The sequence below is a fragment of the Calypte anna genome, chromosome 12 (assembly GCF_003957555.1).
Source record: "Calypte anna isolate BGI_N300 chromosome 12, bCalAnn1_v1.p, whole genome shotgun sequence".
In the NCBI taxonomy this organism is placed as follows: domain Eukaryota; kingdom Metazoa; phylum Chordata; class Aves; order Apodiformes; family Trochilidae; genus Calypte; species Calypte anna.
This window is the reverse complement of record NC_044258.1, coordinates 20,845,249-20,871,974: the sequence shown is the minus strand read 5'-3', so window position 1 is coordinate 20,871,974 and position 26,726 is coordinate 20,845,249. Positions and strand designations below refer to the sequence as shown.

The 26,726-nt window shown below is 46.8% G+C and overlaps 1 protein-coding gene across 3 annotated transcripts in view; it reads left to right on the top strand.

The window, feature by feature from the left end:
• The window catches only part of SRGAP3 (SLIT-ROBO Rho GTPase activating protein 3), an 84,080-nt gene that overhangs the window by 11,350 nt on the left and 46,004 nt on the right, over window positions 1–26,726 (top strand). The gene's annotated exons all lie outside the window — the stretch shown is intronic.

The window sequence follows — 26,726 nt, the reverse complement described above, 5'->3', positions numbered from 1 at the left end:
GCAGCTCCCTACTGCTTTACAAACACGGGGTAGATGACATCCGTGTCAGATGGGAGAGGGAACCTATAGCAGATGGTGAACCCCTCCTGAGGCACCAGCCACAAGGAGAGAATTTTGCAGCGGTCAAAAACTTTAGAAAACGTAAGGCTGGGTCCCTGACAGCTCGTGGCCAATGTTCTTTTTCACTCTGTAGCCAGTGTAACGTGTCCAGCTTACCTGTGGGTCGTACTGCACCCAAACACATCCTGCCCCATGGGAGCACTGGGCATGCGTGGGATATCTCCTTGATGAGGGAGGGCACAACAGGGACCTGGGTCTGTGCTCCTGATTGCTGTGAAGTTGGGTGAAACCTTTGGTGTCATTGGGAGCCTTCCATCTCTCCTCTGCTTTTGTCCTCTCTTAAAAACCCACTCAGTGTTGCTCACTGTGGGAGCTCATGCTCTTTAATTGTTGTTTGTCTCATGGGAATTGCTTGTTCTAAAACCAATTACAACCTGACAAAACTGATCTGCCTTATTTACAAATACATCCATCTGGTGTGGACTGCCTGATATCACTGCCAGCACAATATGAGGCCTTTATTGCTGCTGCTGAGTTATTGAGGGGTTCTCAGGCCAGCATCGTCTGGAGCTGCACGGCAGCTTTCTGCAGGCATGTTTGTACACGTGCTCTTCATAGCACAGGGAGAATTGATGTTTAAAGCATCAAATACTATGTAAACTAAATAGAGGTAAAACACTGGAGTGCTGTTTCTTGGCATCAGCCATCCCAGAGCCTTGTGGCATGTTGGGAGTGTGGCTCCTGCTGTGGCTGCACTTGTGTGATGATTGAGGAGGGGCTGGAGTCCTCCTGGGGAGCTGCAGCCTCTTGCCAGGTTTCATGTGGAAAATAGACAGGAGAGGTAGGCAGGTGTTTGGGGTGGGAGACTTCTGTTTCTGTGTGTGGGTTCCTGGAACTCAGCTTTGAAAAAGCTCAAAAAAAAGGGAAAAAATGGATGTGGTGTCAGGACAGTGGAACTGAAAAAATGTCACAGCTGGTAGGGCTGGACTGTTTCAGACTGTTTTTCATTTTTCTATGAATGTTCAGTTGCAGCTTAAAAAAGATCTGAGGCATTGTGAATCAGTACTGATTTCACCCTCAGGCCAGCAGTTCCAAGATGAGTATAGTGAATTTTAGAAGCATTCACTAAAAGCCTCTGTTCCTTGTTTGTTATGTGTTATCCACAAAAAACCCAGAACAGAGACATGCGTATGTAAATGAATTTTGTTCTGAGGGAAGCAGGCAAGAGTTGCCCCCTAAATTAAGTAATTAATATTAGCATAACTAGGTTTCAACCTAAAACTGGAGGTGAGAGTATTAGTCACTGGGAATAATATGTGTGATAAATTCAGGCCTATTTTTGTTTGTGATATATCTAGGAATTAACTTTAGCTTTTATATTTATAAATAATCACTCAGTTTGTGCTAGCTGGCTGAAGAACTGGGTGAGTAAATCATAAATCAGTATGAACTGCAAGTAGAGAATACTGCAATCTGCATATGGAAACCTGTGTTTAAAGGAATATAAGTGGTTTTGTGGTTGTTTTTTTTAAATTCCCTGTCACCATAGTAACAAGATTTTCTGTAGTGGTGAACTAGTCTTGCAGTGTGAATGTGAGATAGGACACGTCCATGTTTCCTCCAGGGGCTGAGGTGGTGGCCCAGATGGTCAGGGGGCCTGGTACCTGCCAGTCCCTTGACGTGGGATGCAAAAACTGAGTGTGTGAAGTCAGAGGGTTTTTGGTAGCACAGCAGAGAGTTAAACCCAAATCCTCATCAAGGGTTGGTGCCTGGGTCTGTCCCAGTGCAAGAAAATAATCTCCAGCTGTTCAGCCAATTAAAGGTCTGGTGGAGAAAACACATTCCTGCCATGGTTTTGTGGTGTAATGTGGTGCTGGGCAGTGGCCTCTGTGGGGTGGATGGCTCAGGAGTCGACCTGGCAGGGTGGTCCTGGTCCACTCTGTGCTGCCCAGCTTGCTTTTGGGTAGCCCAGCCAGGCTCTGCAGGGCCTTGGTGGCTGCATATCAGATCGTCAGTATCACATCAGTGCTGGCTGTTGGTGTTGGGCTTTTTGAAACTGGTAACTGATGTGGTGCTGAAACCAGTGCTGGTGATACAGCAGTGGTTTTCCCATCCCTCTTGAGCGGTGCCTGTTTCCTGGTGCTGGCTTGGCTGCTAGCAGATTTTTAATGAGATTTTTTTTTTTAAAAACTTATTATTAGACAAGTAACAGCCCTTTGATTTGCCTCCCCTTTTTATTTTCCTCCTACTCATCAGGCTGTAGTTTATTGCTGAAAAATACAGATTCGGTGCTCCATGGGGAAGAATATTTTTTGACAAGATGGTTAACACATGGTTTTACAGTTCTGAGCGACAGTTTGCTGGTGACCTGCTGGCAGGGGTATGTTCTGCAGCCCTTTATAAATATAAATGAAATAAGGATGTCCCACTGGGTACAGTGAACAGCTAAAAGCAGGAGGAGGGAGCAAGCAGTGGCAGTACAGAAAGAGAACTCTCTGGGTCTCTTGCAGCACCAGCTCTCAGCAGGCACCAGGGCTCAGCCCCTCTGCCCTCAGCTCCTGTGAAATGATGCTGTCTTTTCTGTTCTCCTCTTATGGGAACCAGCATGCTGCAAGTGCCTGTGTCCCAGGGCAGGGTGGATGGGCTGTGAGGTGGTTATGGAGATGTTGCTAACATTCTGTTCCCGAGGAGCTGATGGAGCTGATGGTCCTGAGCCCCCAAGCCCTGCCAAGGAGCACGTCTGCCCTGGGTCTTCTACAGCAGGGCAGAGAGGTGCTAAAGGACATGGAGGTTGTATGCTGCTGTGAGCATGGGGAGTTGGTTTTGTTCACTGGTTTTTAAAGCCAGATAGAAAATTATACTTCCATGGTAATGGTCTTCTCCTCTTCTCCTTAAGACGTAATTTGTAGCTCTGTATAATGCAGCTGCTCTTTACCAGCAGTTAGTAAATATCCCAGCTGGAGACAACTTACTGGACATAATTTATGTGTAAAGGGATCTGGGATAGAAAGGAGAGAAAGTAATTCATTAACATAGTAAAACTTACAGGACAAACCCCATGTATTTTTAAGAAGGTCTTTTGCTTATAACTGTTAATGAAATATATGGCTAAATTTGCTTCAGTATTTGCACGTTGCTCAGTTTGGACAATGAAACAGAACAGGACAACTTCCCTACCTTGTTTTGTTAGTTTCAGTTGTTGGTTTGAGTCAAAGGATTGTAAGTTAAGGAGACATCTTCCAGTGAACTCAAGAGTTGTAATTATCCCTAATAAGATAGAGTCACGTAGCGCATAGACTGACATTATTTCAGGGAAAATAATAATTGTAGCCTTACATATTTTCACTGAAATGATAGTAATTTTATTTATAATTTAAAAACTTCCAGTAGAAGTATAACTCAGTTTTGATCTTAAGGTTACTTTATCAGTGTTAGAAAAATATTTGTAAGGTCTCAGATGTTTTCTTTCCTGCACTCTGCTTCTCCTGGTTGATCTGTCCCTAGCCTGCTGCCTTCCTCAGCTTCAGCATGTTTTACTTAATTAGTTCCCCGAAGGCCATATGTGTGATTTTCCCAAAAAGGGAACAAGCACAAGGCCATCAAAGAGATAAAGGCCATGAGAGCTCTGCCTCCTGCTTTGTGTGCGCAGATGCTCGAGCTGCCCCAGCCCTCCTCCCCAGAGGCACCACACATCTCTGAATGTCACTGAAATATTTCCTAGCTGGTCCCCTTTTTGTATTTCTTGCCTGTTCTTTCCCTGTGTTTGTAAGGGGAGTTTGCTGCACAGCCAGGTTAGCTGGGTGTCCCCAGCAGTAACCTGTCCTCCTTGGTGTTCTGTCCCCTGGCTCTGGGGAACAGGCTGCCTACCCAAAAAGACTTTTCAGCCCTCTGTCCTTCAAATTAATATTTGATCTGTTGGCTTATTAAACTGTCTATTATTGTCCCCTGAAAAGACTCTCTTCTTTGTCTTGAGATCTTCCTCACAGCACAGACATCTTTGATAGATGCTCATCTAATCTGCCGCTAAAAACCTGCAGTGATGGGAGATCTGACACACTCCCTGGTTACTCTGTTTCTGATTGTTCTCTTTTCTGTTTTCCCCCAGTATTTAAACTAAATCTGATTTTGTGAAAAGAAGCTGACTTGTTCCATATCTGCCTCTGTGCTCATGCAGACCAGTTATCAGCCACCCTAACACAGCAGCTCCTCATACAGGGTAGGCTGTTACCATGTCTTCTTCAGTCCTGCCTTTCCCATGCTGAGCAGAACTTCCCTCTGGAAAAGGAGCCGTGACACCTGAGCTGTGTTTCCACTGTACTTCTACCTGTCAGGTACATGAGTGATCCAAGCAAAACCTGCTCTGACTGTCCTGGAAATCAGATCAGCATCTGCACTGCCATGTGCTGCACCCAGTGGGCATCCTTCCTAAAACGAATAGTTACATTGGACTAAAGTGTTATTATTTTGCTTAGCAAAGAGTTTGGAGGGTGGCATAAGTCTCCTTTTGTACCTGCTATTGCTCTGTGAATGTGAGATGTGAATTGCTTTTTCTGGACCTGATGAGTAGGTTTCAGTGTGATGGATGATGGGTGATGCTTTCACACCCCATCAGTCAGGCAGGCACACAAATGGGAAAGCAGCAGTGCTGTGGTTCATCAGCATATACATTTATCATATTGTTTAAGGCAGCTTCATTAGCTGCATTGGCTGGGTGACTGGGTAAGGGAGTGATGTGTGCCATGGCCTCAGCCACTGGAAATTACACCATAAAGAAAAACTATCAGCTCTTAGGCTAACTCTGGACTTCAGAAGAAGGGGCAGCACAAAGGATTGAAGGAGGAAATTGCTGCAAAGGAATCATAAAGCTTTTCTTAGCGTCCAGTTGTATCCCAGGAGAAGAAGGCAATCAGTGCAGCAATCCTCCACCTGAAATATTTGACAGAGGGTTTTAGAGAAGTTGCAGCATGGTCTGGAGTGGAGTGGTTGATAAACCAGGTGGTTGTTCTGCTGTTCAGAGGGACAGCAACAGGCTGGAGAGACAGGCAGCATTGTGTCTCCTAAAGTTCAGCAAAGAGAAGTGCCAGGTCCTACACGTGGGGAGGAACAGGCTTGGGTACCAGTGCAGGCAGGGACCAGCTGGCTGGAAAACAGCTCTGCAGAGAAGGACCTGGGGAAATGGCCCTTTTAGAGTCATTATACTGCTACCCGTTTAAACTCCTTAAAAAGCATGCTAATAAATAATAGTGAGCTGGACTCCAACTGAATTTAAAATATTTTATATTTTATATTATATTTATATTATATTTTATATTTTATTTATATTATAATTCACTTTCCCATTGAGATGCCAGAATGTCTGTCATTGACTTCGAGGAGGTAGCAATGCAATTTGGAGACAATGCTGAACTGCTATTTATTTTAAGCAGGATCTTACTTCTTACCTGAGCTTCTTGCCATTGCTAAGAAAGCACTTAAATGGTTCTTCTTGTTCTTGCGTGCCATTTGATCCAATCTCTGTTCTGGAGGTCCCTATAAATAGTGTTGTGTGAAGCTATTTGGATTTAGAAAGTTTAATGGAAATATAAATGTTAAGTACTTTCTTGGGCCTGGCTATGGAGCACGGTGATGGAACAGAGTGCTGTGGTGGCAGTGCCTGAGCTGATGGAAGCAATTCCTGTTCCTGGGCACTCACCCTGCCCTGCAGGGACTGGCATGGAGCTGTGCCTGGGCAGCAGCAGACTGGGACAGTGAGAGTTAGTGACAAGTGTTTACGAGCACTGCCTTCTGTTTTCTTCCTCTTGTTAACAATATCTTCTCTTTCTTGATAAAATCGTTGTTTTCCTCTTCTTGGTAATACCTTCTTCCTCTCTGTGTACTATCTTGTGTCTTTAACAAGTTTCTATAGGGTTTTGCTAAGAGAAACCAGTCATTCTTTGATGAAATCATGCTTTAGGCAAAACGTTCTTTGCTGTACAGTGACACCCTTGCAGTGAGGATGCAGCTGTCCTCCCTGTTCTTTGTCAGCATTTAGTAGGTGCCCTTTTACTGGAGCAGGCATCAGGAACAAGAACTGTCAGTGCTGGTAAAACTTAACATTTTGTCCTATTCTGAATTTATTAGCATGCACTAATTATTCATAGGGATAATTACCCTTTACCAATTCATATGAATTTAGATTGCTTTTCAAAAGAGGAGCAGGGAATGATAACACATTGAAATGAATAGGGATATGGCACAGGAGAAATATGGTGCTTTTTAATGTAAGAGGCCATGTCAAGTCACTGTCAGCTTTTTCCTTCAAATTGCAATTATATGAACTCAGTTTGATGATTGGTGCTAAAGGCCATCTGTTAAATGTGCTCCCCACTCCCAAAGCCCATTCACGCTCCTCATTTAACTTCTGTCTCTCTTCAGCAAGGAAAAACATCATCTTATGGGGTGATGGTATGGAAAGTGGTTCCTCTGTCTGTAGGGTGCAAATGAGTGATGTATGACACTCAGTCAGACCTGGGGGTTGTTCAGAGGGTCACACATCTCTGTGGTGCTTTGCAATGTTGCTGTCTCTAGGTCACCATTGGTCTTGCCTGACTTTGAGCTGGGCAATGAAGATAAACAGCCAAGTGTCACATGAAGCATGTACTCAAAATACTTATCAAGGGTGGGTTTTTTTGTTTGTTTTGGGTTTGTTTTTGGTAATTTTTTGGGTTTATTTTTGTTTTTTTTGCTCTGGGTTACAGTGGGTAGATGCTGCTCTGAAAGCTAAATGTGATGTGATGAAATAAGAGTGCCTTGGTAGGCGAAGATACTGAGTGAGTAATTCTTAGAGACGGGCAAGAAACAGGGAGATTATGTTTAGGTCAGAGGACAGAGCAGGAGTTGGAGGCCTGGGTGGTCACATGCATATTGGATGGGAAGAATAATGACCTTCTATTGCTTTATTATCACTGTGCTTCAGCAGTTAAAACCTTCTTTTCTCAGTTCACCAAGATAAATCTCCTCTCTTTTCCAATGAGCTTGAAAGTGCTCCTGTGCAGTGGTGCTGAGGTGTCTGATCAGCCCCAGCAGATACTGGGTGATGCTGACTGCTCCTCCCTCACACTCGCTGGGGCTAGGAAGGGTTTGCTGCCTTGCCAAGGGTGCTGTGTGGCTTGGCTGTCCTGCTCGAGGGATGAACAGAGGAGATCTTGTATACAACAAGTGTATGCTGAGTTTGGAGAGGGTGAGATTTAGGCTTTAGCTTAGGTCTAGCTGTTAAGAGAGAGTGCTAAACAAATTTTAGAATCATGTACATGTGGGAGAGTTGATGTATGGAAGAGAATACAAATATATATGGAGCAAAGCAAGGAAAGGGTGGCCTTGTGAGGAGCCTGGAGGATACTCATTTCTTAAGAGAGTTGATCCAGGCAAGTGATCAGTATCTGAAGCCATGAGAACTGGAGCAATGTCCCTGGTGATGCTGTTCAGCAGAGTAAATGATGACCAAGTGATGCACAAAGGGCTCTTGAATCCAGGAGGGAAGGGATGGAAGGGGGAGCCGGCTGGTGGGCAGCAGCTGGTGGGCCAGGCACAGCAGTCACAAACTGAGTTCTGCAGTTGCAGTATCAGGAAGTTTGTGGCTGATGCCTTCAGCACACAGAACAGCTAGAGCAAAAAAGATAGCACGTGTCTGGAATGCTACCAACATATAACATGCTGCACGTATATTATATAGGCTTGGGGAATTATGTTTAAAATAGCTGAGCCTACAGGCTACTTGGACAAAGCAAACACATTAAGTTGTTGTCTTGATAAGCTTGACTTGCTGTTGATATTAAGGTCATGTCACTGCATGCTGTGATAACCATGAGGTACTTGTCTAACAACTCTGCTCTTCCAATTTTTTTTTTACTTTAGAAGGAGAAATTCTGCAGATTTTTGTCGAGCTGTCAGTGGGGGTTTCATACATGCAGAAACAATGAATAAACACTTTCCAAAGTAATTCCACTGCTTTTTTTGCTCTTAGGCTGACAAATCAGGCGAAGTTTTTCCTGTCACACAGGTCAGGTAGAGGAAGAGAACAATTATCAGACAGACTGCAATTGTGCTGCTCTGTTAAAATAGCTGAGAACCTCTCATCAGTCACTGCTGGGAGTGAGCAGGGAAAGTTCTGTTCTTGTGTTTTTAGAAGGCTGTTCCAATGCCAGGCCCTGTCCTAGGAATGAGCTGGATATTGAGCCCTAGAGCTGATCTTGGGGCTGAGGAAAGTTCTGTCCTGAGCAGCTCAGTATTTCAGAAGGGGGTTCTGGAAGAGTTAGTGTTGGCAATATTAACATTGTGTGGACATGCCTGCTAGGACCAAAGGGAAGGTTATACAGGAGAGAGGGTTGGAAAGAAGCTGTCCATGAACTCGACATAGACAACAGCAGCTCAGTGGCTTTTTGCATCTCTGCTCATGGATGTCCCCTGCATCAAACTAGGCACACTGAGAGCTGACTGCCCTGTGTGTCCTCGGCTCTCTTGCCAAACTGGTACCATTTTTGACAGGTTTAGCTGGATCCTGTTCCTTTGAACTTCTGAAGTGGGTAGGAGGAAAGGAAGTGTACCAGAAGGAAATACCCAATGCCCCTCTTCACAGAAGGAGGCAAAGGATGTCTCCTCTGGGTCAGTTTTAGAGGGGCAAAGTGTCAGAAATACATTTCTGAGTGATAACTCAGAGTATCACTCTGAGTGATACTGTCAAAAGCAGCTTTTAAATCAGCAAGGAACAATAGTGAATCAGCAGAGCAGGGATATAAATACCATAGCTGGTGCAGCAGCTGCAGCTGGGGTGGAAGCAGATGGGAGGTCCTGGGATGTACTGAAGATCTGCAGGATATTTTGAGAAGCTGTCAGGTAGAGGAGAACCAGCACTGGTAATTACAAGGTGCTCTCAAGATAAGTAGTGTAGAGTTAAATGGTTGATTTCTCTTTGGTTCTCTGTTAGATTAATGAAACAGCTGAAGTGCTGCAGTTCTGCAGCTGGTGGAAGGGAGCTCACACAGATGCACATGGGCTTCACGTGCACCAGTGTGGTGATGCTGTCACTTCTACATCTGTGTTTCCACTCCTCTGGAGGGAGAGTTGTCAGCGGTAAATAAGCCCTTAGTGTAACAGCTTTAAAACAGAAAATCTCCAGTAATGAGCAAAGTTTTGGGTCTGACCATCTCCACTCAGCTCCACCCATGCTCACCCAGATGACTCCACCTGAGGGGCTGTGCACCTCCAGGTCCAGATAACTGGAATTGAAGAGGTGCCCACAGGGATGGCCCCTGCTGCAAGTCTAACCCAGGTAAATAACATAGGATGTGGAATCTTCTGATTATTCCTGAGGAACACAGAGAAGGCTCTGCTGGGTTCCAGTGACTGGTGTTGGCAGAGTGGGAGCCATGCCAGGGCAGCAATGCTTGGCAGAAGAGCTGGATGTTGGGAAATGGAGGAGAATATAGGAGGGAATGGAGGAATAGGAGGGATGGTGAGGAAAAGGAGTGGGGAGGGCTGGATTCTGTTCCCAGTGAGCTGGAAGTGGAGGATGGGATGAAGATTCCTCAGTGTTGCCAGGCAGAGAGGCTGCCCATAGGAGTAAAGGTGGTGGAGAACTGCAGTTATCTCTGCCCTTGCTGCATTGCTACCCTGCAGAGCTGCATTGCTGTGCCACCTGGGCAGGGCCCAGTGTCTGGGGCAGCAGTGGTGAGGAACGTGCACATGGAAAGCAAGCAGAAGCCTTAAAAAAATACCTAAGTATGGGAAAGAGAACTGGAGCATGGCTGAAGGCAGTCTTCCCAGGAAAAAAAAAACAAAACAAAACACTGAAGTGTACAGAACATGAGATAAATGGGAATATTTTTGGCTAATGCTTAAGGTTTTGCGTTTGGGTTTGCCTCAAGAAGGAGTCGGGGAGAAAGGAAGGGAACTGTCTTGTCTCCTGGCAAAAAGCATCAGGGGAAGCTGGAGGCCAGGGTTGAGGCATGGCAGTGCTGGGATGTGTTCTGCAGCTGTTGTGGAGGCTGGAGCCCTGCCCTGGGGCACAGCTCAGATTGCTGCTGGAGCAGGCTGGGAGGCATATGGATGCTGAAATGCATTGGGGTTTTTGGTTGTTTTTGGAAGCCTTGCATGGTCTTAAAGATGATGATGCATAGGGCCAAAATAGCATGAGGCTCCCCTAATACTTGCCAGGGTTGGGGCTGCAGTGGCTCTGAGGTTGATGGTTCTTCCAAGGAGATCTGTGCTGGAGGAAGTCAGGGATGTGAGGGGTGCAGCTGATGCATTTTCCTCCCTTGTGCACTGGGTTTGCATCCTCACTGCGAGGGGCTCGGGGTGGCAGCTGACTCTGCCTGCCTTCCCTCTCTGTGTTGCTAAAGTTTGAATTTCAGGTGGGTGGGTGGTTCATTAGTCTCTGCACTGTCTGCGCAGATTGCAGTCTAAGCTTATTTTAGAAGAGCAACAATCAGGAGCAATTAGCAATCTGCTTCAGGAAGAATCTATTAAAAACCAGACACCACCTCTGTCGCATGCGAAGGGCTTCAGCTTCCAGCCAGCATATCCCACGGTAGCCTCTGGGGCTCTGTGGATGAGCATCAGAGTGACATTTACCTACAAGCTCCTCTGCTGACAGCCAGCAGCTGAAATAGATAATACAGGAGCTCCTGGCACTGCTTTTTTGTGGATGTGCTTTAGATGCAAGGTGCAGTCTCGGAGTCTCAGTTATAAGAAGGGAAATGTGACAAGAGTGTTGTACAGGAGAGGCAGAAGCATCAATAGCCTGAGGTTCAAACAAGGCTACAAAGCCCCCAGAAGGGCACAGGGCTGCCCAGAGTGTCACCCAGTCTCCTGTTACCCAGGTGGTACCCAGCCAGCCTGGAAGCCCCGTATTTTTGCTTTGTGTAAAGTGATATGAATTCAAGGAATGGGAGAATTCTGCATATCTGAATGTGAGCAGGAGAGAAGAAAAGCATTTCTATTCTTCAGCAGAGCCTTAACAGAAGGGATGGTTCCCTACAGACCCTGTTTGTGTGGGTGTGGTAAGAAGCAAGCAAGGCAGAGTCCTCCAGAGAGAGCAGTGCTGAAGCCATGGCCAGGTGCATCAGTCACCTACAGCATCTGAGGGTTTATTTTCTAGAGGTGACAGACAGACACCTGCAGAGACAGCTGATGTCAGCCAGAGCTCTGGGTGCTGGGGAGCACTTTCTGTTCTGATGATGCTTCAGGAAAAGGCCACAACCATTGGTGCACATCAGTTGCTTTTGCCTGTGGAGTTGCTTCCTCCTCCTGTGTGCTGCCCACCTGCCTTTGTAGTATTAATGCCCTTTCTTATTTTCTGGGTGGGAGTTTAACACTCTTGTACTACAACAGCCTGTTTTCATGTTTTCATTTGTAGTCTTTATCTGTATCCATCTGGTTCTGTGCCCTCTAATAACTGAAGCCTGGGATGCTGGATGATGAGAGGAGACAGTATGCTTTATGCTTTCCTTTAGAAGGGAGCAGTGTGATCACTTCATACCAGAGGATGTGATGACTTACAGGAATGAAGCCACCAAGGGTGATTATCTCTACTTTGTGAGTGGCAGCTGCACAATCCAATGATCCCAACATGATGTGTATTATTAGCCTCAAGTTGAGCTGTCTGCAGCCTGAAACATGCTCCAGGTCTGTAGTAGATGATGAATTCATGATGAAGTTGTGAAGTATTTGGTTGGATCCTGTCTGGTATGGAAAGCCCTTTGGAGACGGCCTCCTCACAGCTGTTGTTCTCTCCATTGCATGTTCTTTACCTTCTGAATATCCTCACAATCCTTCTGCAGTGCAATAGTAAGATAGGGTGGCTATTTTTGTCACTCGAAAACAGACTTCAATTAAAAATAGACCAGTGTATGAGAATGGGCACCCAAAGCTGGCCCAATTTTGAGAGCAAAACCATCTCATCAAATATTAAAGGACACCAGAGTGCAGTGCTGCAGGCTGTGCTCACAGCCCTTTGGGAGGAGATCCCTTTCCCTCCGTTTGAATGATCTGCTGGTGTGGATCAAGGAAGCCCATCAGTCACCCCTTGACTGCCTCTCTGGTAAGGACTATCAGGCTGTGTTTGGTGCCTGAGATGTCCTTTGTCTGCCCTGACGTGTTCTCTCCTCTCAGAGGCACCCAAAGGTGAAATTCCTCCTTATCTTTACTCTTCCTCTCCACAGTTTCCAGGCTGGCTGGGCCTGAGGACAATGTACTTTCATTGGTCATGGCACAGCTTTTCCCTTGCTGTTCCAATGTTATGTTTTTTTCCAGGAAAGGAGGAGGAGGAGTGTCAGCCTTGGGCTGCTGTTTGACTGATTCCTTCTGAGGCAGAGACCTTGGAGGGATCAGGACAGCTCATTCCCTGGAGGGATCAGGACAGCTCATTCCCTGGCAGCATCCCAGGCTTTGGTCAGGGGTGTGCATGCTCCCCCCCATCACTGCTGCTTCCTGAAGGGGCTGCAAATGCACAGTGGGGATAATTGCCCCAGAGGACATGGAAGAGCAGCGTTCCTGGGCAATTGGGTTGTACTTCAAGTGAAACACCATCAGCCCCTGGAAATGAAAAACAATTGGTGTCTTGTGCAGTTTGGTTTGTGTTTATAGAGCGTGTGTGTGTGTGTGAGTGTGTACTCTCACTCATTCATTCTTTTACTTGTCATAGGAAGTGTTGGGCAGCCTTAAGTATGTGTGGTGCTCCACCCTCTGAGAGGGAGGGATGGAGAGGCAAGTAGGTGGGATGGATGTGTCATCTTCCCAAGAATGTCTCCTAGTAGGAATCTGGAGTGCTCTGAGGGTTGGTTATGTGGTCTGACAGCCTTCTCCTGAGCAGCCCTTCTCAGGCTTCTTGACACTTCAAGGTTGCCCAAACCTCCCCTCTGACATGGTTTGCATGTTGAGTTTCCCTGGATTGATTTCCCTCTCCTGCAGCCCCTGTACTCTGCTGGGGATGGTCCCATCCCCACAGAGCAGCATGGCTGGAGCACAGCTTGCTGCCTGTGTGCTGCAGGGCTCTCCTCCTCTTGCACAGCTTTGAGGCCATTGTCTGTGACTGTTTTTCTTTCACAATCATCAGCCTCTACCCCAGAGAGTGACAGCAGCTGCTGCCCTGCCAAGCTGCCTGCTCCTCAGCAAATGGTGGGTGTGTGGGCAGCCTGGGCATCCCTGCAGAGGGGCTGATGTCTGCCTGGCCTGGCCTTGGCCCTGCTCCCCTCTGCCCACAGCAGAGATTCTGGTCCTGGCTCTGTCTCTGCTCACCCTGCCAGGGCACAGACACTGTGGCTGTAGGAGCTGTGCTGCCCTGAGGATGCCCCAGCAGAGCCCAGCTCCCTGGCATGTCCTCCCTTGGGCCTCCACTCATGGGACCTCACAAGGCTTCCTCAGCCAGGATTGTCGTCTTCTGGTCTGACTTTGGGACCAGGCAGTGTTGCTGTGGTGGGGGCAGCAGCAGAGGTGATGTGGCAGTCACCTGGGGTGGTTGGGATGGAGGTCTCTCCATGGCTCTAGGCAGGGCCTGAGGGACCCTGCTGGAGATGCTCTGCACATCTGTGGTGGGTGTAGTCTCTAGGGAGCCTTCACCCAGGATATTTTTAGGGATGTTAGATCAAGCAAATACAAGAAATTGGACATGTGCTGTTGTCAGAAGTGCCTCTTTCTACAGGCCTCTCACTTTGAGCCTACTGTTCTCCAATTCTTGTTATTTTCTGTGTCCTTCAGATTGTAAGCAGCTTGGCCTTAGAGCAAAGTTCAAACTCATTTCCAGTAGAGAATGGCACGGTGGGGGACAGAATAGTGGCAGAGAAGTCTGAGGAAAAACTTCTTTAAACTGTCTGTAAAATTAGCATTATTGTCCTTCCTTCTTCTTCAGAGATTGAGGCTTGCACAATTATAATTTATAGAATGCTTTGAGATGTTAGATGAAAGGTCCTTAAGGAATTATTCTATATTTTTTATGCATGTAGAGATGTAAAGTCTTAGCCTGGAAGATAATTAGTTCACTGTATCCACAAATGCACAGATTTTTCAGGCCAAAAGATGCTGCTGGATAATCTAATCTGACTTCTGTGTATTATACTTTATCCTGTTAGTGCTGTATAAGAAGTCGTGTAGCTTGTACCTACACAGATAGCCCAGGCTGACTCTAGTAACTGACTGTAAAGCTCCTTTCTCTTAATGATCTGTGAAATCTTTCCATGTCTGGATTAAGGAATGTGAGGTGCTGGAGTGAACCATTTAATGATCTTCTCCTTTATTCCATCTCAGTGACTCAGGGCATGATTCACATTCTTGCACAGCTCTTTCTTTCTCCCAGTTTGAATACCTTCTCCTTTGCATCTTAATAGCCCCAAAACACAGCGTTCCCTTATGTCATGGAGGGGCAGTCAGCATATTAAAGACTTTCTCAGTTTGGTCCCACAGACAATGCCCTGGTTCCTGCTGGAGGCAGCAGCAGATACAGCCCCAGAGCTGATGCAGCCTGTGCCAGGAGAGCAGCCCCAGGATCTGTTTGCTCTGGGGGGAAAAACCACCATCTGTTTTTGTGAGGCTTCCTTTTGTTCTTCTGAAATCCTGAACAAACACAACAACAGATCGGTTGGGCTCTTTCTTTTTAATGCTTTAACCAGTTCTTTTGGAGTTCTTGCTTCTTTCTTGTATTCCTAACAAAGAACAGAGGAGGACCCAGCCCAGTGAAGCCAGCTGCTTTACTTTCCCTCTTTCTCAGCAGTTTCCAGCTTCAGAAGCAGTTGCTGGGCACAGCTCCTCAATGTGGTGCACAAGGTGCTGGTGGGGATGGAAGTCCCTCAGCAGAGCTGAGCAGCAGAGGATTTCAGGAGTGTTTGGATGCTGGAGACTTGGAATGGCTCTCTTCCCCCAGAGCTGGATCATCGGCCTGGTAGAAGTGCAGCTTGTTTAAGAACAAGATAGATAAGCAAAACCCCAACCAAACTGTCCCAGAGTCTGGTGTTGCTCAGTATTTCCTTGGGCTCATTCCACCTTGAGTCCCATAAATCACTCCTGCCAGTGTATCAGCGTAATCAATACATGGCAGTGTAGCCCAGGCAGCAGGGTTTATCAGGGAGTAAATGACATTTATTTCCCAGTCAGAGAAAAGTGGAGAAAGCTGTGGGGAGGTCAGCCTGTGTGTAACTTCATTGTGGCTCAGAGGGTCCTGGGGCTGCTGCTGCACAAGCACACACTGAGCACTGCAGGTCTGGCTGTCCTTAACACAGAAAGGAACAACTTTTGCTGTGGTCTTCAGGGATTTCTCCTTAGGGCTGGGTACCCAACCCTCACAGAATCTTGGAAGAGAAGGTTGATGGTCGGGTCAGCGGGGTCCTCTCTCCTTGTCACTTCTTCCCAAAGTGAATCTCAGGACAGCTCTGTGACCAGGCGCAGCCACCCCTGCATGCAAGTGGGTTTGGAAAGACTTGGGCGGGATGTAGGATCAGTGGATGAGTCTTCTGCTGTGCTGGGGTGAGTGGCTGCTCATCAGTGCTTCATTCTGAGAGCAGCTGTCTCTTCTTCCTCTTAGGTGACTCTCATTGAGCAATTTCTTTTATGCAATTGCACCGTTTGGATCTTCCTTTTTGCTGTAACCCTCAGTTGCAAAACTGATGGTATCAGAGTTTTGTGTAGAATGTGGCCCCTCTGGGCTGCCAGAGACTGCTCCTTCTTCTGAGGAGTATCTTTATTTTTTGTTGAGATACGAGTTGGGCGTTGAAAATGGGAAAAGTAGGGAAGGGAGTTTCCTGTCTGTTTCCATGCTGTACTATTTTGAGTGTCTCTTTGTGGATGTTGTGGCCAGTGATGCTGTTGGAGCTGGGCTGTCCCCGCAGTGGCTGCAGTGGTAGCAGAACTGTGGGAGAAGTTGGGGACAATCTGGGAACCAGAATTTTTCATGGCTTAAATCACTGGTGATGAGCAAGGATTGTTACAAATAGTGATGGCAGATAGTACCTGCCAGTTTTATGTGAATTTGGTCTTCCTCTTCCCTTGGGAGATGCTCCAAAAGAAAGAAATCTGCTTTTTTGAGTGAGGCTGTGTGCTCATGGAGAACTTACGAAGTTCATCCGGAGTATCCATGCTTGCTTACATTTTTTTTAGCTTTGCAACTGCAGATCTGTTTCTTTTTCTTAAATACTGCTTATCTCTACATTCAGGGAAGATAGTGTTTATGTTCTTCCTCTTTTTTTCTTAAGACAAAACCCTAAAGTACTTGAGTGTTCTCTTTTGAGCTCCCACCTTCATCTCTTAGATTTGCTGTCAGGGTTTGAGGTCCTTGTGTTCATTTTTAAGTTCTGCAGTGAATCTTGTGAAAACTGTTTTGTTTTTTTTTTTTAAATGAAAAAGCCTGAGTTTTTGTTTATTTGCTTCCTGACTTCCCTGCAGACAACTCTTTGAAATACAGCAAAATAAGCTTTTAAGGCTTACTGACATTGTACCAAGATTTATGTGGCCCTTTTGAAGCTGTTAATGTGGAATGTAAACTCTTTAGAAATCAAAGAAACAGAATAATAGAAAGGTGAGATACAAACTGTATTATTATCTTTATAAAAAGGTATAAAAACATAGTACTGAGGTACCAGTCAAACTTGGCAGCCTGACAAACATTACATATCCTACTTATTTTTCCCAAAGCTGCTTCCTGTCTGGGGATGTAGACCTGATTCTGGCCTCCACAGAGCAGTCCCAGCCTCCTGGGGACCCAGGAGATGCAGTGCCTGGTAGCCTTGTCTTGGGGACAGTTTTCCTGTGGGTTTTTTTCACTCTGAAGGCTGGGGTAGAACAGAACGGGGTGCAATAAAAGCTGCCACAAATACTCCTCTTCTGGCATACCTGGCTCTGCTGGTTTTCCCATTTGCCTGCAGGTTTTTCATTTTATGGTTTCTTAAAAGATCCTGTGGAAGGCTCTGTAAAGAGAAAATTTATTATTTTAAATTCTCATGGGAAAACACAAACGAGTTAGCGTCAACTGTAAGTGACTTCAAGCAAAGGGGTGATGCTAGAATTTCAGTTTAATTATGCCAACTCTTGTTTCAGTTTTAATCAGAGGTGACTGTGCTGCTAGCACAGAAGAAAGGCAGCGCAGGTTTTGATGTTTGACAGCAGCTTTTTGTACAGACAAGAGTGGCTGAAGGGAAAGTCAACAGCAAACACAATGTGGTTACATTTTCTGTGCCTGTTCCCTTGTTATACCGCTTCTGGTGATGCCCGTGGTTTCTCTTTGATCCATTGTCCACATTCTGGACTCTGGAATTGCTTTTCTAACTCATTTGCTCATTTGTTGCAGCTTTTCATGGCTGTGTTCAGCTCTGCATCTGCTGCCTGCCTGGGAGTGGAGCAGTGTCTGCCTGGAACCTGCTCTGCTCCTGCTCTCTGAGGAATGCTGATCCTGCTGCTGGCTGCTCTCCTCACCAAGCAGGAGAAAACATGAAAATATGCATTTTTCTGCTGCCTAAATTTAGCCCCCAAAGCTTGTCTGGTCCCAGCGGCAACTCGTGGTAAACCACAGCTTGAAAGTGAGGGTCAGCCCCATCTCCAGCTCTCTGAGAAGGACAAGGGTAAATAAATACCTGCTGCAGGGCCTCTGGCTGCACATATGCTTCTCTCTCCTGGAGAGAGGAAGGGAACAGAACCACTTTGGGTTAATTTGCCTCATCTTTGTGGTACAGAGTGAAATAAAACAGACCCTGCACTGAGTGCCAGGAGTTAGCCCAGGCTGGCTCTGGGGAAGCTAGCTCAGAGACTGTGGTGAGATGGCCTGAAGAATCAAAAGCTCTGCTGGAAAACCACTCTGGAAACAGGTTCCCCTCTGTTGGTGCAGATGTTGGGTTTGGCTGGAGCAGGCTCCCCGGGTCTGGCTGGGTGCCTTCTGGCCACCTGAGCTGCCAGGGCATGGCTCCCAACAGAGCTCCATCCCCATGGACCCCCAGGCTTTCTCCAGCCTCTGCACACCAGGGATGGTTTTACTGCTTGCCCAGTTCCCTCTTGCCATTGCCCATTCCCATGAAACCAGTCACATCTCCACTGCTGTGTGTTCCACACCACTCAGGGGCAGTGTGAAAATGAGGTGTATTTTAAGGGGCTGGTTTGAGGTGTTGTTACTGCCATTCCTTTGGGCTGGGTTCTACCTTCAGCAGCACTGGAGTATTCCTGGAGTAACTGGTTCAGGGTGGACTGTTCTGTGTTTTTCCAGACTCCATTTAAGTGGTGAGTGCTGCAGGCTGCTCCTCAGCTGCAAGTTCACATTTCCCAGCAAGTGACTGGGGCAGGGGAATGGAAGCATCATCTGTGAGGGTTACTGGAGCACCACAGCTCTGTGCCAAAGACACCTCAGCGGGGAGGAGTCAGGATGGTGGGATCCACAACTCCTGCATTTTGTGTGAAGTCATTGTCCAGCTTTACCTGGGCCTCCACAGCAGTGCTAACCTGGGATTGCTTCAGGACAAAGCTGTGAGTGATGGGTCCTTCCTGGAGGCAGGACAAAAATGGTTCATTTCTTGAGGGACTGGCAAAAACTGTGTGTCTCTCAAAGCAGTTCTTAACACCCCCAGATGTTTCTCATGGCAGGTTTGGGTTCACCCATTTCTCCCTTCAGTCCTTCCTTCCTTCCTGTGTCATCATCTTCTGACAGAAGGGTCTGTGGTTATCTTGATGGGGCTGGGGTGTTTCCTCAGTTATTGGAAGAAGGGACATTAAATGACTAAGTTCTGAACTGTTTTTCCTGTCTTCTCTAATAATGCTGAACATCTTGCCAAGCTCTTTAGAAAACAGTGTAGTCATCAGCACCTTGAATGGATTAGGGGTTGGCACTGAGACAGAGTGGAGAGCTGCTGACGCCCCATGGAAAAATTTGCAATACTGAAGGACCAGTTTTGCTTAGGGATTTATCGGGGTGTTTGTCCTTGCTTGAATTTTTAATATTTTTAATTAGAAAAGGTATTTTGACTCTGAGGTTCAGCTTTTTATTTTTTTTTTTTAAGACCTAATTGTTACAGCCAGTACACAGTATCAGAAGAGCTTTTTGTCTGTCACAAACACAGCAGCCAGGTAGCATGAGACATTCTGCTCCTGGCACCTGTCTGCCCTCCGTTGTGCTTCCATGGCATGGCACCCTTTCTCCTCTCAGTGGGACCTTTCTCCTGGAGGGTTTTCCCATCTCCTTGCTCTCAGAAAGGACAGCCCCCAGCACCCCCTGGCACCCCCTTGCTCCATGCCCAGAGCCCCGGGGAGGTGGCTGCTGCTCTGCTGCTGTTGGTGTTCCCACAGCACAGGGATGCTGTGCCCCATGGCAGGGATGTCCCTTGTGTCCTGTCCTGCCCGCTGGCTCTGCTGGACAGGATCCTGCTTTCCATCTGGCACCTCCATCTGTGTGGCTTCCAGTTCTGTTTCTGTTTTTAAACTGAACATAATTGCAACACACCATTATGTTTGTTGTCAGTCTATATGTGGAAAGTTTTGGTTTTGAGGGGAGTTAAGAATAAATATTGTTTTGGTTTGCTTTTTTTTCTTTTTTCCCCTTTCCTGTCCTAGCAGGTCAGAGCTGGCTAGGCTTGGCAATGCTGCCTGCAAACGGGGGAAAGCTGGGGGCTTTGCTTCACCCAAACCACTTCTCCCCACTGCTGGGCTGTGCTCTTCATGGGCCAGATCTGCATCCCGAGGCAGCTTGTAAGGGAAATTCTCTGCCTGTGTCTTCTGTAGTTTTGGATTGCAAAAGCTTATGACAAACAGCAGCACCTCGGCAGCTGAAGCAGCTCAGGAGCAGAGGGAAGGGGAACACATGGAGCCAATGTGCAGGGTCTGCTGACTCCGTGGCTCTTGGCAGGAGAGCCTTGGCTCATTTGCTCTCCAGTGCTTGCCCAGCTTATTTTTATTTATTTCAAGACTTTGTTGTTGCCACCTCAGCTTTGATCTTTGTTCCCAGGCACTGAGAGTCTAGTCCCTGGTCTTCATTGCTCTCTTCATAAAAGGAGATGCATAAAAGGTGCTCCGTGGCTTGAGCAAGGAGGATCTCCCCGGGTACATGTGAGCTGAGCATCTACAGTGTGTTCCCTGCAGGGCTGAAGAGAAGCATCCATCTTGCTGCTGCTGCTGGTAGTGCTGTCTGTGATGGGGAGGAGAGGCTGATGGAGATGTTGGAGATGTTCCCATGAGCTCATGCCACAAAACTTTTTGACCATAGGAAGTGGACATGGCATAAGTCATACAACAAATCTGGTGCTCTCGGAGGTGTGGTATCTACTTAAACCAGGACTAACTTGATCTGAGAGGACTCGTGGGGAAAAGTTTGATGCCATGAAATATTCACTGTATAGGTCAGAGTAGAGCTGTCATTGCATCTGAGCTGTGGGTTTTTTCCCTTTTGTTCACTGCACCACTGACATGTAAAAGCCAGTGATGATTTTGATTACAGGTGCTGCAGGTGCCCGGGTGAGACAAACCCTGTGCACGTACAGTCCCCGAGGGTGGGAGCTCTGCAGTCACAGCAGTTGCATTTTGTCTCAAATTATGTAGTGGGAGTAGGCTCCTTTGTTGTCTAGGAAGCTATTTCATGACCTAGAAAGGCAGATGAAGTGTGGTGTATCGTTTCTAGTGAGATGGAATTCCCCTCTCTGAAGTGCTGGTGAACAGTAAAATAGAAACAACTGTGTTAGCTATAACCAAAGAGTATCACAAGGTCATAACCTATTTCTGATCAGGTTTGTTCTACTGCTACATCTGCTTTGCTTGTGAAGGATGCCTTCCTAATTTGTGTTCTTGAGGTGTAGAAACAAAACATTACTTGGTTTCTTTTTGCAACGTTATGACTTTTTCACTTGCATTTTGAGTATCAGTGGGAAAAATTAATTAATTCCCAGTGTTTTCTTAAATCTGGCCTAACCTGTTGCACTTGTTGCTGTGGTTTCCTGAGAAAAGAGTGCTGGGTGTTGTAGGGTGACTTGTCCATGCTCTATTTAAAAGGAATGAAAGGTGTGGAAAAACAGTGGTGTTATTTTCCTATCCTGTGCTGCCCGGAGCTGCTCCCAGGGCTCCAAACCCCATCTTCCTGCCTGGGGACACCCCTGCTGTCTCGGGCTCCCTGCAGGGTGGGGGTTTCCCAGGAGGGAATAAATTGCTCAGATCAAGCTCTGGTGTCTCATGCTTTCACTTCCTTTTCCAGCGGTCACACAGTAAGAGGTTACCTGGCAGGCTGGGGACTCGGGGTGGAAGGGCTCAGTGTGGGTACAAGCTGGAGCTGTTTGGTGGAGGTGCCTTTGGCTTGGGGCTGGCTCCTGGTACTTTCCAGCAGGCTTGGGATTAAAGACAGGCATGAAAAAGCCTTATGAAAAAAGCCAATTCCACATGAGTTGTTTTCAGAAAGAATTGGGTTTTTTTTTTCCTCTTTAAATTCATTCTAGTTTCAGATAAAAGCCTTGTCTTATTCTTCATTCTACTAAGAGCCAAATCTCTTGTCTTTTCCTAGACAGAGTTATTACTAATGACATGTAAGGGAAGGAGGAGGCTTGTTTGCCTGCTTTGGGCTGTTTGTTCCTTCACAGACGTTCCCTACCCCAAGAGACCCTGGGGCTGATGTTCAGGGGATCTGCATGGCAGGAAGGAGGAAGCACAGCTGTCAGCTCTCCTTTGGGATGCCCCAGTCTGTGGTCCTTGGGGCTCCTTGGCTGTTGTAGCTGAGCTGTGTCACTGCTGGGACCTGGGTTCACCCGTGGTGAGGGGGATGCTCCTGTGGCAGCACATCCCTCGATGCCCTTTGCTGCTGTTGGACCATGTGAGATGAGTGGGTGAAGAGCACCATGCTGGTGTCATGGCCCACTGGACACTTCCCTATTGAATCCAGGCTAAACATGAAACCACTGAAAAACAGGATGACAAAGCACTTGGAACAGATGAGAGGTGATTCTGTGGTGAGGAGGGCTGAGCTTTTAATGAAGACAGCACGTGAATAGTCCAAAGAGGGACATAAAAGAAACTGGGAGTCAAATGGGCTTCTCAGTGTATTCCATATTTGTAGAAGAATTGGATTCCCCTCTGAGTCCAACTTGCCATGCTATATTTGCAATAAACTATTGGGTCTAATCCCAGTTGTGAGGCAAACAACAGCTTTTGTTGCCAAGCATGTTTTCTCACTTGTCACAAATCAGTGGGGTGGAACATATGTCAGAGGAATGCCTGTCCTAGGCTGCCTGGTTGGAAGGTCAGCCCACCACGATGTTCTTCTGGACAGACAGCTCAGCATCTCCAGAGCTGTACCCGAAGCCTCAGCTGGGGGGTCCAAACTTTTTTTTTGTTGTTTTTTTTTTAAAGATGCTGTTCCTGAAGAAATAAATTTCTGGAGTAGCAGGACATCCCTAACCAGCACTGTACTGCTGGTGTTGGTTTCCACTGTAGTCAACACCAGTTAAGGAGCTTGGCCTTTATCAGCATTTGAGGGAAGAAGTATTGAAGCCAGGGGTTACTGGAAGAGAGGGAAACTTGCAAAATAACTGCTGGAGAACAGGATTGTCTCACTTATTCCGTGTACTGCCAAAGGATGAAATCCTAGCTCCACTGAAGCTGGTGGGAGTTTTGCCACTGTCTCAGCTGGGGCTGGGATTTCAACATGGTATTTGTAAATTCCTGAGATTCAGGGATTCTCATGCCCAGGAGAGGATGTGAACTGTATGCAGACAGAAAGAGTAAGTGAGTAATAATGGTAATAAGGAAAAGCACTGATAAAAGTTGCATTCATCTAGACTTTAATTGTCATAGTTTAAAAATGAGACCAGATGGAAAGTATCCTCCGTAAGCTGAGGGTGGGACTGGTTGAAGTATTGGCATGTTGATAATGAGCTGAGGTCTTCATCTTGACCTCTCCATGTATGCATGTTACTTCTAATGTGAGTACTCAAATTGGCCATGGTTTGTCCCAAATAATGTTGTTCTTTGTAAAGCACTGCATCATCCCTGTTGTCAGAGGTATGCTATTTGGTGTGTGCAGTCACTCTCCAGCTCTGTGCATGGCTGCCAGCATTGTCCTCGCTGGAGAATGGATGAAGTGAACAGCCTAAGAGAGGAAAAAATGAGACTTAACCTGATCTGCTGGCCAAGATGTCAACATCAGCCCAAACAACACTTTCCTGAAGGTTTGGGGAGGTGCCTTCACATCACTCTGTCACTGGCACACCAGTATCAGTTCCAGCCCAAATGCAGAACTCCCTCAGGGCCCAAGAGCCTGTCTGGCTGTGGTGGTGATCACACACATTGCAGGATCTCTGCAGGCCCACGCTTTCAGAAGTTCAGCAGAAATGTCCCTGAGCCCCAGCTCCTCGTGGTACCTGTGTGAGCAGGTCCTGAGGACACGGGCTGTGCTGTCAGCCTGGGGTGCTGCTGGTCCTGCTCAGAGGGGCTGAGGACACCTCCTGAGGACAATGCTCAGGTGGCACATGTGCAGCCTGAGAATAACAAGCAGGCATCACCTGGGACATCAGCTAATTGGTTTGCAAATATTTACAAAAGCCAAATCCCCAAATCCTCCGATTACAGATGTTCCCTCTCCCGGATGGATTAGCAGCCCTGCAGCTCATCCTGAGCGTTGCTGCTGTCCTTAGTCTGCCAAGGAATTTTGTTTTCTCTGATATCCCTGCCACTGTGCTTCAGAGGAGCTGAGGAAATTTTGTTTTTTGAAGTGTCTACCTCTGATTCTCCATATTAAATAACAGGACTGCTCATACTTGTCACTCCCTTCTTATGAACAGAACCAAACAAACTGGAAAGGAAAAAGCAGCAAATCTGAAATCCAGCTGAAATTCAGCTGTGCAGCTGAGCTCAAGGGGACTTGAGGAAGTTCTTAGCACCCTTGTTTGCAGAAGGGTTCACCCTGTTCTTCTCCTTTGACACTGTAATTTCATACATTGTGAATGAAATCATGTCAGTGTTTTAGACAAGCTGCCATGAAAAGGTAACCAGCTACACAATTTTGTTTAGTGTTTTGCTTTCTACTTTTTGGGAGATGTTTTCACCTCTTCCTAAGGCAATTTGGTAGGGTTTTGTTTATTGATTTCTGCTAAAAGTTCCTACAAATTGGAAGCTCAGAAGCACAAATGGTGAGGTGGCTGTTCTGGTGCAGACCTGTGGCCTTTGTGTTCCCATCCTGATGGTGCTGGGCAGAGCCAGAGGTGCTGAGTATTCCTCTTAAGGGTTGCTCTTCATAGCAAGGAGGTTATTTTTAGTGCAGCAAGGAAAGCTCTGTACATGGAATACTGAAAAAATGTGTACTGATTGAACCAAAGAAAGGTGACCCGTTTGGGTCATTTCTTTGAGAAACCTTCAGCTTTCACAGAATAACTTGTTAATGGTGCTCTCAGAGGCATCCCAGTTCCTTTTAGTTTGCCAGATCAGTTTTATTCAGTGTAACTAAGGACCTGCCAATGTTATGTGAGCTCCAGGAGTTACCAGCCTGCCCCTGTACAACACTGTCCCCTGTACAGGTGTCTTCAGCTGTGAGGAGAAGCAGTTCTGTTGCTGCAGCTTCTCAGTAACTCTTGTGCATGAGTGTGAAGCTGCAGAGATGAGGCTGACCAGAGGGCTTTTCCTTAGATTGCAACAGCTCATGCCAGAGCTTTGGGGAAGAGGAGTGAAAATGCAAACATTTGCAGTCCAAACTTGGGCCTGAGTTGTCATCTTCAGCTTCTCTCTAGTGATCAGAGCAAACCTCTCTTGCCCTGGTCCTTTTGGAGATGCTGTGCTGTGTGAGCTCCCCTGCACTGCAGGAGATGGATGTTCTCCTGGGCTCCTGCCCGCTCCCTGGGCAGCAGCTGTGAAGGGCAGGAAAAGGCTTCTCTGCCTGCTGGTGTTTTGTCATGGTTATCTTAAAAGGCTGCTCAAGAGCAAGCTTGCTGTGACTGAAAGGAGGGAGCCTGTCCAGAGCAATCCCACAGTGACTCTGGAAGCAGGGGAGTGACAATGTGGGGCCCTGTGGCTGACTCACAGAGACCTCTGGAGATGACCAGTGTCATTTTCTCTGTTATTGCTTCTGCCTTTGCATTAATGACACCAGCAGTGCTTCGTTTTGTGTTCTGCTGCAAACCTTTTCCATTTAACATGCAGCAACAGCTCCTGGGGTCGTTGGCCATCTCCATTTGTTTGTGTGGCTGCTCCTAGCTGGGAGGCTTCAGGGTGGTGGCTTGTGGCCTTTCTTTGCATTGTCACAGTTGTTAAGATGTGTTCTGGAGACCACCGTGGCTTGTAATACCCTATCGAAAGAGAACTAGAAATGAAAATGTGGCTTTTATCTGTTCTTGCTTTGTTTTTTCCAAGTATCTCTGCTCAGGAAAGCAGAGAGCTGTAACGCCAGCCCTGTGTTGGCACCAGCAGGAGTGGGAATGTAAAATCCATATGGGATGTAATGAAATTTCCACTGACCTTGCATGGGAAGGAAGCTCTTCTCAGCAGGGGAATGTTGTGTCTTCAAAAATGTTTTGTTATGAAACTGGTACCTTTGTATGCTGTAGAGATGGAGCAGTGGGTTTTCAGGAGGTGGTTGCTCTTTGCCAACCTCCAAGCTCTAACACTGGTAATTTTGAGAGCTCAGTTGCAATGAGAATTTAATTTCTTCTCTGCTTTTTTAGCAGTCCTATTTTATTTTTTTCAAATGGTATTTCTGGCATTGTATATGTACCTGGATTGTCTGTCATCTCTGGGTATGCAGCAGCTCATCGATGAATGAGGGCTGATGTTTGTGTGCATCAGGGGAGCCAGGGCCATGTAGCAGTGCTGTGTGGAGGCAGCATCCCTGCTCTGCATCCCTGCTCAGCATCCTTGCTGCATGTTCTCTACCCGGGGCCTGGGTTCTTCTGGCCCCCATGTGCAGTGTCCTTGTGCCTGCAGATGGGATGGATGTAGGTCAGCAAGGAGTTTGAGTGCTGTGGGTACTGCAGGGGGGGTTACACAGGTGTCCAGGCAGACTTCAGGAATGGAAAATGGCTCTGCTGGTGGCCAAGTGCTGTGGGATGAGTCCCTCTCCAGGACTGCATATGAACCTCAGGTGCATCTTTATCAACAGTCGTGCTACCTGCTCATTAACAGCAAGAACACAAAGTGCTGTAAAAGCAGTGCCTGTGGGAACACCCCACATAAGGCAACGGATTAGCTTTACAGTTTTCAGCATTTGTTATTTCCAAGGAGCTTTTGTCTTTTAGGTGACCTTCACACAGCCTGCAGCCTCCAGCCCCATTACTGCCATGGTTAAATTACCCACTAATGAGATTGCTGCAGGTGTCCTTGTTCTGCAGCTCTCCAAGTTCACCTGTCAGGCTGTGAGTGGCTCGGGCTTGCACAATAATTGCTTTATGAAGAAATGTTGAAAAATATCAGATTCTTATAATGTCAATTTTAACCTTCTCCATGTGGGATCCTCTCAGATTTGAAGATCTTGAAATTGTCCATGAGTCTTTCTGAGTTCAGTCAGTGCTTTGCATGAGCATCACTTTATAGTTTATCAATCCAGCATTGAGTATGGAGAATGACTGGGTCTGACCTTCTGGAACCTACGGTGTTTTGAGAGCTGGAGGCTGGAGGACCTGAGGGACTTTTTAAGTTGTTGAGCCAGAGCCAGGTCTGGTTTGCCAGGTCTGGTTTGCCAGGTCTGGTTTGCCAGTTAACCCAGCAGTGCT